At 45.7% G+C, this 9,030-nt stretch overlaps 1 non-coding gene across 1 annotated transcript; it reads left to right on the top strand.

Moving 5' to 3' along the window:
* Positions 1 to 1,251: 1,251 nt before the first annotated feature.
* Positions 1,252 to 1,391, top strand: LOC118547288 (U4 spliceosomal RNA). Its single transcript, XR_004923034.1, has one exon. It is a non-coding gene; the product is annotated as a U4 spliceosomal RNA (small nuclear RNA).
* The last annotated feature ends 7,639 nt before the right edge of the window (positions 1,392 to 9,030 follow it).

Genomic DNA, 9,030 nt, shown 5'->3' with positions numbered 1-9,030 from the left:
TTTGGCGATGTTTCTAGGAAGAAGTTGCTGCGGCTGAGGTCAAAGAGGTTGCTGCCTGTGTTCTCCTTTAGGATTTTGATGAACTCCTGTCTCACATTTAGGTCTTTCAACCACTTTGAGTCTATTTTTGTGTGTGGTGTAAGGAAATGGTCCAGTTTCATTCTTCTGCATGTGGCTGTCCAATTTTCCCAACACCCCGGATGAGCCGAGAACTTGGGGTCCCGCTCCTCAGTGCGCCCCCAGAGAAAAGCAGTCAGTCACTCCTGTCTCCCCTGTCTCCGGCCGCACTCCGTGCTCACCTGGCCTGTGACCGTTCCGTCTCTGCAGCCGGCTTCCCCGCTCCGATCCCTGGGAGCTCTGCCGCACTCAGGCACCCCCGGTCTTTCTGTGACCCCGAGGGTCCTGAGACCACACTGTCCCACAAGGGTTCCACCACCCCCCCTCCCCCCCCGCTTAGCCACTGGAGCGATGTCCCTCAGCAGAGCTGACTTCTAAAAGTTCCGATTTTGTGCTCCGCTGCTCTATCACTTGCCAGAAGTGGCCGAGGGAGGACCCCTCCCCCGCCATCTATCCTCCCGAATATCGCCTCAGATTCACTTCTCCGCATGTCCTTCCTTCCAGAAAGTGGTCACTTTTCTGTTCAGAGTTGTTGCTATTCTTTTCTTCAATCTCCTGTTGAGTTCGCAGGTGTTCAGAATGGTTTGATCCCTATCTAGCTGAATTCCTGGGACCAGATGATATTTAGGTCTCCTACTCCTCCGCCATCTTGCTCCGCCCCACAAGAAGAATATATTTCTTTTTTTTTTTTTTAAAGATTTTATTTATTTATTTGAGAGAGAGAGAATGAGAGAGAGTACATGAGAGGGGGGAGGGTCAGAGGGAGAAGCAGGCTCCTCGCCGAGCAGGGAGCCCGATGCGGGACTTGATCCAGGGACTCCAGGATCATGACCTGAGCCGAAGGCAGTCGCTTAACCAACTGAGCCACCCAGGCGCCCAAGAAGAATATATTTCAATATTTTCACAACCTATACACATGAATACCAGTCTTCTGTAGAAAAGCATCTGACACATAGTAGATAGTCAATAAATATTTGTTGTAAAAAATAGCTGAATAAAAGAACAAATGTAGTGAGAACCTTGCAGTCTTAGAACTCTATTAATGAGATTCCAGAACAGTCAATGGCAGAGACCTACAGGCCCCGAGGTGATGGAACAAACAGGGCAAGACAGTCCATTTAGGAGGGGTGTCCAAGCTTTGCGCAGTGGCAATATCGTAGCCAATGAGGTTTATCTGAGGCACGATTATTGCTAATAGGAGGGGTATCCAATTTATGTTTGAAGTTGAAGACAAGAATCCATATCCCAGAAATTTTATGCCAGCGTTCTGAGGCTTTTCAAAATTGGGACTAGACAGACAAAAAAAGGACTGATTCCACTTTATGAGGTTCCCAGAATAAGCAAATTCATAGAGACAGAAAGTAGAATAGCATTTACCGGGATTAGGGCAGGGAGAAATGAAGAGTGTGAACATGTAAGAAAGTTTTGACTATGTGTTTTTATTAGTGGGTGTTGTGGAGGCAAACCCAAACTGAAGAGTTTTCGTACAGAGGACTTAATTCCACGTGCCAGTGAACATTAATGAATTAGAGATAAGAGATAGGTGGGATCTGGCAAATAATTTGCTCTTCCTTCCAGTGGACCGTTTGGAGGACTGGTGGCTTCATGCGATCTGTCCGAAGATACTAGACAACTGTATCTTTCCTTAAGCTGTGATCAGCTCAGTAATAGACCCCCTTAGTTTGCTTTGTCTCTGTCCCTGCCTTAGCTCCCTTGCGCTTTTACCTTTGCTGCCCTGGGATTGTACCTCCCAATAAAACATTAATTAATGTGGAACATTAGTTAATATTATAATGTCCCTCTTATGTGCTCCATAGCATCCCTTGCATTTGTCACTGTATATTTTAATGACCTTTTTGTTTGACTTTCTCTTCCAGTAAATTGTGAGCTCCTTATGGGAAGAGACTGTGTCCTTTCATTTCATTTTTGTATTCCAGGCTCTAGTGCAGTATCTGGTACGTAGCTAATGCCCAACCAATATTTGTTACTATTGAATGAGTAAATAAATGAACAAAGCAGACAAAGCTGGCAATAATTCTCAAACACACCCCTGGAAAATCAGGCCATGAATGGTCTGATTGGGAATGAATATTCAAGCTGAAGCAACATTATGATAGGATTTTTATTTCAATTTATGCCAATATTTCTGAGCACTTACTCTGGGACTACTGTGTGCTCTTTGTTATTTCTTATTATAAAATAATTTGGTTTTCTGATCCGTAATTATATCCTGGGTGAATCTGGGATTGTGTGAGCCTAGTGTCTTATGTAACAAATGAATTATAAAAGCCCAGAGGGAGTACTCCTACGTGCCAAGAGCTTTTGCCTTATTTATGTCTGAACTGGTGTTTAAAGCTCTGGCCCTGAAGTAGTGAACCCATATCCACTTCCATACTCACCTTCATCCCCATCCCTGCCAAGTACCTGCAGCTAGTGAGGCTGGCTTAAGGGTACCATGTCTCACCCCCTCCCCCACTCCCTCTCCCTCCTCCCTGACCCTCCTGCACAGTGTGCAAGCAGAGCCTGCCTAGAGGGTGGGGTAGAAGTTGGGTAGGAAGGAGAAACTATCAGAACTGACCTGCCCCGATTCTGATGACAATTCCTTCATGCTGACAGTCGGGACAAGGACTAAGGAAGGTAGAGGAAGAATAGGAAAGAGAAACAGGTCAGCATAATGCAAAAGAAAATAGGAGGGGTTTTATTTAAAATTTCTAGTTGTTACATAACCAAATCTGGGCTTGGTTAATGAGACCAAGGGCCTTGGCTCTGGTCTTAAGGTCTTAAGAAGGTCTTAAGAACATCTTTCTGTCCCTCTTTCCTCCTGTTCCTCTCTTAAAGCTAGGTTTTTCATGTCTAACTGGGAAATTAGGGCATCATGGGGCAGTAAAAGTAGCACAGGGTTAAAATTCTGGAGATTTGGATAGTGTTCCTCATCTGCAACTAACCTGCTGGTGACCCTAGATAAGTCACTTCCCCTCTCTAAATCTCTGTTTCTGAATCTATAAAATAATAGTTTGTTGAGCTCCTTTGCAATGTCTGCATGATACATGGTCCATGAGTCTACAATCCAATTAACTTGCTTCAGCTGAAAGCTACAGCTGTGATCTTTTACTAATAAATGTTGAGGATATTCTGTCCCATCTGGGTCATGGCATGGACATTTTTGCACTTGTTCCCACTGCTACTTCCTCTTGCTGGCTTGTTTCCTTGTGTGGTTTGTAACTTATGACTCCTGAGCTCCTTTTCCACTGGGGTTTGCTATGGGAAGCCAGTTTGCTCTGGTTCATGCAGTTGTCCCTCCAAGGTGGGTTTAAATTTGTCTCTGCTGAGGCCTGATACTCCTACTGAACCAGTGTTTATGTTAATTTCTTGCTTTGGCCTCAGTGTGAAGTAAGACCTGACATTTGCATGAACACAACCTGGGGTTCTGATACCTCTTAGAAGATGGCAAGCATCTCAACCATTTCCCACAGGCAAGTGGGTGGAGTTTTTCTCATCTGCAGGTGGTGGCTGAGACAGACAGCCTCTCTTGACTCCCAGTCCCCTGTGAATATTGTACACAGGCCCAGTGGCCTAGATCACCTCCCACAGCCCCTAATGCCTCAGTACCCCGCTATGACTCAGAAAGCCCCTTAGCCACAGAACTTTAGCTCCACTAGCTGCTCTGATTTCGAGTTCTCTTTCTGACACCAAAGTATTTCCCTTCCTTGGTTTTGAGCTTGAATCTTTGTGTTTGAAGAAATGTGTCCCTGCATGTGTCTAAGGGGGAGAGGAGTCCTCCACTGGTTGAGTCAGCCCAACCAGCCGCATTCTGCCATGTTATGGTTACTTTGTATGGTTGATTTCTCATAGATGTACTTGGGGGTGGCACACGGGCACTGTGGTGTCAGGGCTTTTGGAGGCAAACTTTCCTGCTATCACACCCCTCCTCGCAGTAAGAAAACTCCTTCACTGAAGTCTGAAGTCCTTTCTCCAGAGGCAACAACTCTGTTTCCACTGGGAGAGCTCAGGCTTCCAATGTGACCTGCCTTTCCCTCTTGCTGCACCCCCAGGAAAAGATGGAGAATAGCTATTCTCACAAAGTGACAAGAACAGAACTTTTCCAGAGCAGAGAGAGGGAAAGAGAACATCTGGTCACTGCACAAGTAGGATGGAGAGGGAAGGATGAAGCAAGCCGAGCTCCTGGGGTGGAGAGAGGCCTGAGACCAACTTTACTGGTATTGGGATGTTAACAAGAACCACCTCTTCTCTCCTTCCCCTTCACTTCCATGGTGTGTTTGTGTGTGTATTTATATGTTGTGTGATTGTGTATGAGTGTATTGTGTGTGTGAGAGAGTACTGTGAGTATGTATGTGTGAGTGTATATGTGTTCGTGTGAGAGAGGACTGAGTTTGTGTGGAGTGTGAGTGTGTGTGTGTGTGTGTGTGTGTGTGTTTAAATTGCACAGACAAGGCACCAGGAGTCAGGAGCAGTAAGCTTGAATCCCAGACTTGTCATTCTCTTGCGAATTCCTTCTCTTCCTCAGCCTGTCACTTCTTCATTCACAAAATTAGAGGACTATATTAAATTTACAGATTATAAGCATAATTTTAGCAGTGGAAACTTTATTTTCAAATGCAAGCTCACACAGAAACTAATATTTAAAACATGTTTTAAAAAAAGGGAGGGGAATGCCTTGATTGATTGAACAAGGGCCAGGGCCCCAAAGCCCAGTGGCTTCCTCTCCTTCTCACCTCTTGGAAAAGGCCTGTACAGATCCCTGGGACCCTGGAACACGGTATGAGAACAGCATGTACTTTGTCCAGTTTATTTCAGTGAGGCATTACAATTCTGATCAGAAGGAGGAAAGTTTCCCAGTCATGAAATTCACACAACAGAGCTGAGTGGCATGATTTCCCTGAAAACAGGAAGTCAGAGTTGCCAAACTGTGAAGCAAAGATCCTACACTGCGTTCTTGGTTAGAGCAGTTTCACCTCATCTTGGAGAAGCCGTTGACAGGCCACCACCAGCTGTTGTGGAGTGCTTGGAAGGCTACTGGGCTGTAAACAGGGTGCTTTCACTAACCAACTGGGAGCCGTTAGCAAATCATGTCACCCCCCAGAGCTTCAAGTCTTTATTTGTGCAAAGAGGGGAATGGAACAGATTAGTCACTGGTAGGTCACTTACAGCTCTAAAAACTTTCTGAGATACAGGCGTATGATTATGTACTCACAAAAATCTATTGTGCACAGAGTGTGTCAGGCACCACTTGCTTGGCCGTGGAGATTGTAGTCTAATGGGAAGACAGACATTGAACAATGATGAACTGTATGAAAGGGCAGTATGGAGGGCTAAGAGAACATTTGGGAGGGCCTCAGCTTGGACTAGGGGGTCGGGATGGTCCTCCAAGACAGAGAGAGAGATACACAGAGGCTCAGAGAGAGACAGAGACAGAGACTGAGAGGGAACCTGGAGAATTATGGGGAAGAGGTCTAGATTGACTACAGAGTAGGAACAAGGGTGGGATTGGAGCAGAGGTCAGAGACATCAGCGACCTACATGACTAATGCACCAACCCATTTCTTGACTGGGTTGGTCTAAGAGCACAGGGAAAAATGCTCAACATCACTTGGCATCAGAGGAATACAAATCAAAACCACAATTAGATACCACCTCACAATAGTCAGAATGGCTAAAATTAACAAATCAGGAAATGACACGTTGGTGAGGATGGGGAGAAAGGGGAACCCTCCTACACTACTGGAGGGAATGCAAGCTGGCGCAGCCACTCTGGAAAACAGAATGGAGGTTCCGCAAAAAGTTAAAAATAGAGCTACCCTATGACCCAGCAATTACACTACTAGGTATTTACCCCAAAGATACAGATGTAATGAAAAGAAGGGGCACCTGCACCCCAATGTTCATAGCAGCAATGTCCACAATAGCCGAACTGTGGAAAGAGCCCAGATGTCCATCAATAGATTAATGGATAAAGAAGATGTGGCATATACACACACACATATATAATAGAATATTACTCAGCCATCAAAAAGAATGAAATCTTGCTACTTGCAAGGACATGGATGAAAGTAGAGGGTATTATGCTGAGCAAAATAAGTCAGTCACAGAAAGACAAACACCATATGATTTCACTCATGTGGAATGTAAGAAACAAAACAGATGAACATAGGGGAAGGAAAGAAAAATAAAATAAGATAAAAACAGAGAGGGAGGCAAACCATAAGAGACTCTTAACTGTAGGAAACAAACTGAGGGTTGCTGGAGGGGAGGTGGGTGGGGCTTGGGGTAATTGGGTGATGGGCATTAGGAGGGCACTTGATGTAATGAGCGCTGGGTGTTATATGCAACTGATGAACCACTAAATTCTACCCCCAAAACTAATAATACAGTATATGTTACCTAAATTGAGTTTAAATTAAAAAAATTGTTTAAATGCACCAACCTGGTGTGTAAAGCAAACTCTTAGACATTTTTATATTCTACTTTGCTCCCAAATATTTGAGCAAGCACTTTGCAGAGATATATAAAATATACATGGTAATAGAATAAAGAATGGTGAGAGACACAAAGCAGGAATACAGAAGAGAACCAGGAATAAGAATAAGAGTGCATGGCAGGTGACCCAAATTCTTACCACAGATGAGTCACAGATTTTGCTCATAACTTTTCAGCAGCCAGTGTAGACAGAATTCATGTTTCCATGTTCAGTGATATAATTCACAGTGTTGACAGGGGGAATACAGAAAAATCGTTGCTATGAAGGCACTTGTTGGTATATTTCTTCTAGAGTCCTCCAGTAGAAACAATTCAATATGGATGCTGATACAATATTGTCTCTCTTCTTATCTGGCTTAATCCAGGGGTAGACTTTAAACATCAATCCTCCTCCCTTATCATCCCCTTGACCCCAATGTCTTGATATTGTTACTCGAGACTGTTCTCCTTCATCAGAGACTACAACACAACTGGGCATTTCTTTATCTAAATCTAGATGCAAATGCTCTAAGTTGGGATGGAGCATCATCACTACTGTTACCTTTGAAAAGCATTATGTATTTGTTACCAATTCCATTCTGTTTTTGTTTTAACGTTTTTGTTTCTCCCTTGTTTCAAGTCATTTGAGAATAAAACCATTTATAAAACTGTCCCACTGAGAAACCCATTTTTGAATAATGCTGTTTTAAATAAAGCTTGTCATTCTTGGTATATATCAAAACTGGCCATAACTATTTAACAGAAGTCAGTTCTACTTTTTTTTTCCTGCACTTAAACTATGCATGACTTGAGAAAATGGTTTTTGACAGAATTTGCTTTAATATTTTCTTCTTCAGGGGCGCCTGGGTGGCTCAGTCGTTAAGTGTCTGCCTTCAGTTCAGGTCATGATCCCAGGGTCCTGGGATGGAGCCCCGCATCAGGCTCCCTGCTCAGCGGAGAGCCTGCTTCTCCCTCTCCCACTCCCCCTGCTTGTGTTCCCTCTCTTGCTGTGTCTCTCTCTGTCAAATAAATAAATAAAATATTTTAAAAAATATTTTCTTCTTCATTTCTGGACAATGCCAAACATACATGTGAGAACGTGTATTTTCAATTAATGTCTTAGTGTCATGTAGATATGCATTTAGGATCTCCCTCACTTGTTAGTGTGTGTCTTTGTGTTTACTTGACCTCCTTCCCGAGACTTGAATATTTCATTTCTTATGTTAAAACCCCTATTTTGGAGGGGGGAAAGATGGCGGAGGAGTAGGGGACCCTATTTCAACTGGTCCCCGGAATTGAGCTGGATAACTACCAGACCACTCTGAGCACCCACGAAACCAGCCTGAGATGTAAGAAGATCTGGATCTCTACAAACAGAATATCGCAGGCGGTTGGTTTTGAGGTACAAAGCAGGGAGCCGTGATTCCGCGGGCAGATATCGGAGGATAAACGGCAGCGGGAGGGTGCCTGGCCGTGGGGATCCTGCACCGCCGGTGAGTGACAGCCTCGCACGCTGGGGACGGGGCACAGACTCGCAGACCGGTAGCGGCAGGGAAGGGACTTTAGGGCAGCCCCCGGGGGGGGGGGGGGGAAACCAGAGCGGCGGGGTCGCGCGCACGCGAACTGCAGCCCCCCGGACAGAAACCGGAGCGACGGTCATGCACACGTGAACTGCAGCCTCCGAGACGGAAACCCGGTGCGCCGTGTCCCGCCGGTGAACTGCAACCCCCGGGGTGGGAACCCCAAGCGGCGGAGTCGCCGGCGGGCGCGAACTGGGAGCAGCTGGTGGTTTTAGAAGCACAAAGGGCAGAGACGTGCCCCGACCTGGAGGCAGGACTGGGAGCGCTGCGGAGGGGCGCACAACCCAGGCCGCTGCAGTTTATAGCAGCACGGACAGAAACGGAGACGGTGTGGCCTGGAGAGCTCACTGAAGAACAGACTGCGGTCTCTCTGCTCTGAGGCAGAGGGTTGGAAACGGTCTCTTCTGCTCTGACTCGCAGAAGAGACGCGGAAAGCCGCCAGGGAAAGGCGCCAGAGAACAAAAGCCCCAAAGACTGATTCCCACTGAGCCCATCCCCCGCCACAGGGGCGCAGGGCAACTCCGCCCAAACAGGGTTGCCTGAGTACCAGCGCGGCAGGCACCTCCCGCAGAAGACAGGCTGGGAAAACAAGAGGCCAGCAACCCTAAGGTCCCAAGAAAACAGGTGCATCTTGCTTGGGTTCTGGTCAATAATTTGGACTCTATACATTCCCTCAAACACCCATCAACAGAATGACTAGTTCCAAAATCCTCAACAAACCCAAAACAGAAAAGACTCAGAGATTATGACTTATGCTGCAGATTTACAAATGGATGCAGATATAACCAAGATGTCGGAGATGGAATTCAGGCTAGCAATTGTGAAGACAATGGCTAGAATGGAGAAATCAATTAATGGC

This window comes from Halichoerus grypus, chromosome 11 (assembly GCF_964656455.1).
Source record: "Halichoerus grypus chromosome 11, mHalGry1.hap1.1, whole genome shotgun sequence".
NCBI lineage: Eukaryota > Metazoa > Chordata > Mammalia > Carnivora > Phocidae > Halichoerus > Halichoerus grypus.
The sequence above is the reverse complement of the archived record's forward strand: the minus strand, read 5'-3'. Positions and strand labels throughout refer to the sequence as shown.